Below are 6,819 nucleotides of genomic sequence, written 5' to 3'. Positions count from 1 at the left end.
TTCGCCGCCTTATCGGCTTGTTTCTTGGAGGTGTTGATAGCTCTTGCGACGTGGAATTGCTACTCGCAACCCGTGACAGCGCGGCTGGTGCTGTGGCACGACCTGTTGCGGTCTTTCTTGAACCAGTGCCATTTTCAGTTGTACCATCATAGAAGCGGTCGTCCCAGATGTGGCCTGACGAACCCTGACGCCGGAAAGACACTGATGATCTTTGAAGCCTTGACATAATTATGCCTGCCTGGCTTTATCTCTGTTTTTCTCTCTCCCTATAAAAAGGAGGTGAGATGAATTGGTGCTTCTTCTAACTATAAGAAATCTGATTGGTTGCGTGGAAGAGATTTGTGGGGCCAGAGCCACACGAATGCCTAACCAATTGAAAGGTAATAGATGTAGTTTTCTATTCGTGCTCAAGATAAATTAATTAATTAATTAAAAAAATAATTATAGGCGATCATTATAAGGAACTAATATAAGATCAAACAAAAAAAAAACAGATTGTTCCGGAGATTAGATGAAGAATTAAACATTAACTAATTAAATTCTTGGTTTCACATGATCAACATTAAGAAAAAAACGCTGCACACTACTACAAAAAAATCCTTTTTATATCGGTTAGAATCGCGATGCGCCATCGGGGTCCGATCCGATGCAAATCGCTTTGATAGGAAATGTAAATACACTGACATCGGCTAAAAGCAGATGGCGTTAATAAATATACCATAAGCAGAGGTTGTTCGGCCATCGGGTGGGACGTACCCAACGCCATCGCTTTTGTTTGGCAATCGATGGTAAGTGTAATTGACGGTGGGTCGCTGCACGTTCTATGGCATTGCTTGTGGTTTTTTATGCCGATGGTAAATGTCACATACAACATCGTTTTTGCTTTTATTTGCGTTTTCTTTTTAATTTGAACAGTTGGTCATTTATATATATATATATATATATATATATATATATATATATATATATATATATATATATATATATATATATATATATATATATATATATATATATATATATATATATATATATATATATATATATATATATATATTTCAATTACGCCCCAGCTAGCTAGCCTACATTTGCTAGCCATTTTTTAAACTCATCATTTCAACCAACAATTTTAAACATGCATTCAACCAAATATATAAATATACAACATGCATAATGCATATTGTACCCAACAACAACATACATATATGTAACATAACAACACTATAGATTACCAACAAGCCATATATATAATTAACTGCATATCATTAATTGTACCAGTAGAAATGTATATATCCTCTCACAACAAGCCATAATTATCATCAGCAAAGCTTTCACACAATTGTACCCACTGATTGTACCAATGACAAAAATGTACATCATATATGTGTACCAATAACTAACTGTTGTTCCCAAGTACCAACGACAAAAATGTACATCATATATGTGTACCAAAAACTGACCAAGTTTCAATTCAGACATGCCTTTGTCGAGGAGGTAAAACATGATCCAAGAAGTTCTTGCACCATGTTGTACAGATCACATGTAGTTCATGTTTCTTGTACGGTGTAATGCTTAATTTGCTCTGCATGAACGAACCCCGAACATATTAACAACATATACATATATATAACAAATGAATCTGAAAACATGCATGATAGATAGATCAAAACGGGTGATTAATTGACAAATTTTTGGAAAAGATCTAAAATATTTTTTGATGATGAACTCCATGCTCTTCATCACAAAATAGCCGCATTTCCAGTCTCCCCTTTGTCTAGGGCACTGAAATGTGAATTATTTTAAACAAAATATAATTAGTACTGCAATTGAAAATTGCAATAAATTAGAATGATAAACTCATATTGGAATATTTTCTTACCGCATAGTCTCTGACATCCAGGCTGCTCATCGTGGCCTGCTGCTTGTTTTTATTACTTAGTAAGTATTGCTGATGAGCCCTGGAAATAATACTAAAGGTCAGTATGCAGTACCTAGAAGTATGTTAGATTGGTGTTTTGTGTTTTAAATTATATACATGTATTTGAATCACTTTCTAAGGTGTGTAATGAAAAATAATTCTCTGTCCAGATGTGGCAACGAGTCTAGCTTATAGACAGCAGAGATTCGTGGCATTATAACGAGAAGCACCCAATGGTTACTACAATTGAAGCAATAAAAAAAATCAATACAAACTTGTTAAAGAGATGTGGACCGTCAGATGGTTACTTGTAAGGTAAAGAGATGTGGACTTACCTGAATGATGTCCAAAGGATCGACATCCGGATGTTGACTTGCTGCTTTTGACTTCACTGATTTGGACTTTGCAGCTGTAATATCTCTTGACTTGATACAAATCTTGAAACAATGAAGTACTCAATGTTATTTTCTAGTAAGGCAACAGAGCACACAAATCAGTATATTAAATTCCCAAGAAAAAAAAAACCAAAACCCTAAAACACTAGCTAACAGGGCACACACAGATCAGTGTATTAAATCCCAAAAAAATACCAAAAAAACCAAATAAAAAATACCCAAAACCCTAGCTAACAGAGCACACAGATCAATGTGTTAAATCCCAAAAAACAAAAAAAAACTCAAAAACCTAAAGACAAATTTTACCTTGATGACATGTAACTTGCTAGTAATGACGAATTTTTGCCAACCCCTCGTCATACGGTATCGCGCTTTCCCTTTGCGCGAAGTCCTCCGCGCTAGAGAGTGAGGTAGTGATGACATGGCTGCCGGCCAAAAAAAAATATCAAAATAAGTTCTTAGTCTGAAAAAACCTACAAAGTTATAAACAGTAAGGAGGAGCAAACTTAACTTCAGTGAGATCAGGAAGGGTGGCCGCCCAGTGTAAGTGAGAGAAAAAACCTAGATTTTTTTAGACCTTTGAATTTCTCGCTGTGAAAAAAGAGAGATTTTTGAAAATATGTGAATTTAGAACGACATCTATACAGTACTGACCAAATAGTGCAGAGTTGGGCCATCGGTTCTATATCCCAACCGATGGTGTAGGTGGGTAATGCCATCGGTGCAATAGGATGGCGATTCAAAACCTGGGGATGCGTGCCCATTATGTGCAAAAGACTACAATGCGGAGTTAGGCCTAAGGTACTTGAAATTTTGAGTTTACATCTTGTCTATTCTTTATGTAATTGTGTAATTTAATATTCGTGCTACGTCAGATGCAACAGTTGGATCTCTCTACACTCTTCGTCTTACTCATGTACAATGATGTTTCCAACACTGGAAGTGGGTATTTCCGATCGGGACTGGATATTTCTAAATGTGTTATTTGGTAGATATTCTTATTTGGGTTATTGGAAGACTTTGCGGTTTCACTTGTAGAGCACTCTTCCAGCTATAGCTAGTTTATATATGGATGTTCTGGATGTTTTGGATGTTTAATTTGGCTATGGATGCTATGAATGTTATAGATTTTTTGTAATATAACATGTGGATCTATTTAATTTGGATGTTAATTTGGTAAAATTAATTAATACCACTAGTTAGGTCCAAATATCTCTTCATTTTTAATTTCCTGTTTGAAGTTTTTTTTCAAGAAATTTTAAAGTACAAAGATCAAGATATCAATTGATTAATTATTTCTTGCAGTTTTGTGTCGAGGATAATGATGATTGGCAATATTTTCATGTTCGAGTCCCGCTGGTTGAAGCATCTGACAGAAGAAATCTCGAGGTGGTTGAGGTCCAATGTTGGAGGTTTGATACCATGGTACAAACAGTGATGCGGTATCTCATGTTTGGTAAAGGGGAATTGAGAAATTTTAGGTACTTTGCTGTGTCGACCACTTGTTCCGAATGTTTTAGTAGAAAAATAACTCCAACAATGGAATTAGGCTATTTAAATAACCTGTGGATCTAAACTCGATTAGCTATTTAAATCCAGTTAGAAACCTTCACAGAAGTTACGGAGTCGTGTGGAGAAATCGAACACTCGACCTTTGAGTACAACAGCTCTAAAACTTTTTCTTAGCCAACTGAACTACCTCTCCTTTCCAACCGCAGTGTGTCAGAAACCCTCCAATGGATGGGCGTGCTAAGACCCCCATTTGCAGAACCCATCCCGTTACAATAACTCCAAATTCTTTTGTACACTCAAATCCCTCCGGTAAAAAAAAATATAGTCAATTATGCCAGCCGACTTCCTAATTAAGTGCCCAGAGAAAGTGCACCTTCGACATCTCAATAACGACAGCTAGCTCATGAAGAAGCTCTATGCTTAAAGTGGCCTCGCTACCTAAATTAAAGCAAAGTAAAGAACAGATTCAGTGCGTTGCAGATAGATCTAACTAATCCATGAAATCAAGCTCGCCAACATCTGTAGTGATCCTTTTAGATGATTGGTCAACAAAAAGCGCTAAAAAACCAACTGGCATGACTTCTTTCTCATAGAGCTTGCTGACAAGTGATAGCCACATTTTGACTCGAGGCTATGGCAGCTCCTGACACAGACGAACTTGCTTCCGTTAATGACTGAAGCAAGCCGCTCCATATTGGTCATGCCCACCAATCATTCTGAGTATGGCCCCAAGAAGGCCTTAATTGGTACGAGCTAGGAAGATCGAGAAGTAGGTACATGGAACACGATACTCCTCCGCTATTTTAGGGAGCCAGTGATTGGCAAAGTCCGAGATGACCCAATCTGATCTCGTGCATTTATCAGCACAAGCCGATTTGATGAAGGTGGAGAACAGCGATGCCAAACCATTGAATGCCTTTTTGAGGTACTGGACCTTCTCTGGCGGTATATCTCCCGTAGCTTCAGCCATCTCAGGCAGGTGTTCAACTGAAGGAAGCGGGAAGGAGAGGAACTGTATGGCGGGAGATAGGTCAGGCTGCATTTGCACAAGCCTTTCGATGTTTCTCGGTGTGGAGATACATATAGGTGATGCGGTTGCCCCGTTTTGCGAGGGACTTGGAGAGTTCGAGGAAAGGAAGCATGTGGCCAAAGGCTAGACCAAGATGTGGAGAGAGTCGTCTGACATGCATGGCGATACAGTGATTAAATGCCAGAGATAGAGAGCTTGCTAATAATTAATTAACAAGATGTTTACAATTTCAGAAGTTGACAGTGGAAATATATAGCGAGGAGGTTGCAAGTATTCACTGTGAGGAGAAGGAAATCAAAACATGTGCAACTCTGTAAAGTTGATCTTCTCAATTATTTGTGTACTGAATACGGGACCGCCTGTGGCAAAAGAGGTAGATCATGATTCAGGACGAGCAAACTAAATACTTGCTCAAGAACAAGGATTAATTAAGGCGTAGATCAGGATCATATCAACAAAATTATTTTATTCATTTATTCTATTTGTATCGTATATATATTAACGGACTAAGAATTAATCTTTTTTCATTGATAAAGAAAGGTTCCTTAATTTTTGTTGGATAAGGCCTAAGGGTACAATAAATTAAGTATTTCAGATCTATTATTCTATCACGTAATTGATAAATATAAAAGAAAATTGGGCATATAATGAGTTGTGGAGCAAAATTCAAATATAAAAATGAATGAATAATTGAATATGAAATCTTGAAATAATTTGTAAAAAACATTAATCTATTTGAAGTAACTAAAAATATTAAAGACTCCTACTTTTTTTTTACCACCATATTTTCAATTTCAAAGTTCAAGCAAGCAGTAGATCCGAATTAATCAATATAATTTACATATAGAAATATTCTTAGAGACAAAATTGTTGTTCTTGAAAGATTCTATATCATGGGAAAACAATGATTTTCTATTTATCTTACAAAAAAATAATAAAAAAGTTAGAAAAAAAATGTGATCTTCAAGAACATTTTCATATATATATCATATTGAGTTGTTTGAATGAACTGTTTGAACTTTAAAATAAAAAATAATAAACATGAAATAAGAAAATGTCCTAACTTTACAAGTCTCCGTAGCGTATCTCAATATAAAATTATATGTGATAACATTTTTATAGATGTAACTATATAATTTTTCATTATTATGATTAAATTAATTTATACAATATTTCCAATATTTGTATTTAATAATTGATTACAAAATTAATGTATCTTTCATTTATGCGGTTTTCAATTAATAATTTATGTAATTAATTTATAAAATATTTATATCATTTTATTGAATTAATAATTTATATTATTTAAACATAATAGAAACAATAATTATAACTTTTATATTTTGTGATATTAAGTACGGAAAATGTGTATTATATTTATTTGTTTGTTACATTTTTCAATCAAATTATTTAAGTTATTAGTTTATATTCTAATTACTCATTATTTGATCAACATCCGTTAATATAAATATAATAAAATATAATAAAATCTAACACTGAACACATAAAAATAAAATACAAATAATTAATACTAGTTTTAAATAAATATAAATACAAAAATACTCATTCTATTCGTACCATATTCACTGACACCCTCACGCGCGTAGGTACGTAGGTGGTGCTCCTTTAATTAGTTGCAAACAAATTGGGTCAACATATCAAACCCATGACAATCTGCAACATGGATGGAACCAAATATATTGTTCTTCTTTCAAAAAAGCATCAGCACATATTTTTATTTCATTCTAATTGTTAAACTTTGGCATGTACACCTTTAAGACTGTGCTCCAGAAGCCTGTCGCACAGAGGAAGGAGATGGGAGAGTAAAGAAGGGGAACGCGCTCGTGTTACTCCGTCTACACTCCGAATTGGAGGTACGAATTTCGCAGCTTTGTACGCTTGATTTCCCCCTGCCACAGTGCCGTCTCCCCTCCTCTCCTCTCCTCTCTTCTCCGATCTCCTCG

The 6,819-nt window shown here is 35.2% G+C and overlaps 1 pseudogene; it reads right to left on the bottom strand.

The window, feature by feature from the left end:
• Positions 1-4,031: 4,031 nt before the first annotated feature.
• LOC144574633 (putative UDP-rhamnose:rhamnosyltransferase 1 pseudogene) lies at positions 4,032-5,015 on the bottom strand (annotated as a pseudogene).
• Between the last annotated feature and the right edge of the window lie 1,804 nt (positions 5,016-6,819).

This window comes from Carex rostrata, chromosome 23 (genome assembly GCF_964058835.1).
Source record: "Carex rostrata chromosome 23, lpCarRost1.2, whole genome shotgun sequence".
Lineage (NCBI taxonomy): Eukaryota > Viridiplantae > Streptophyta > Magnoliopsida > Poales > Cyperaceae > Carex > Carex rostrata.
This window is presented reverse-complemented; position numbering and strand designations above follow the sequence as displayed.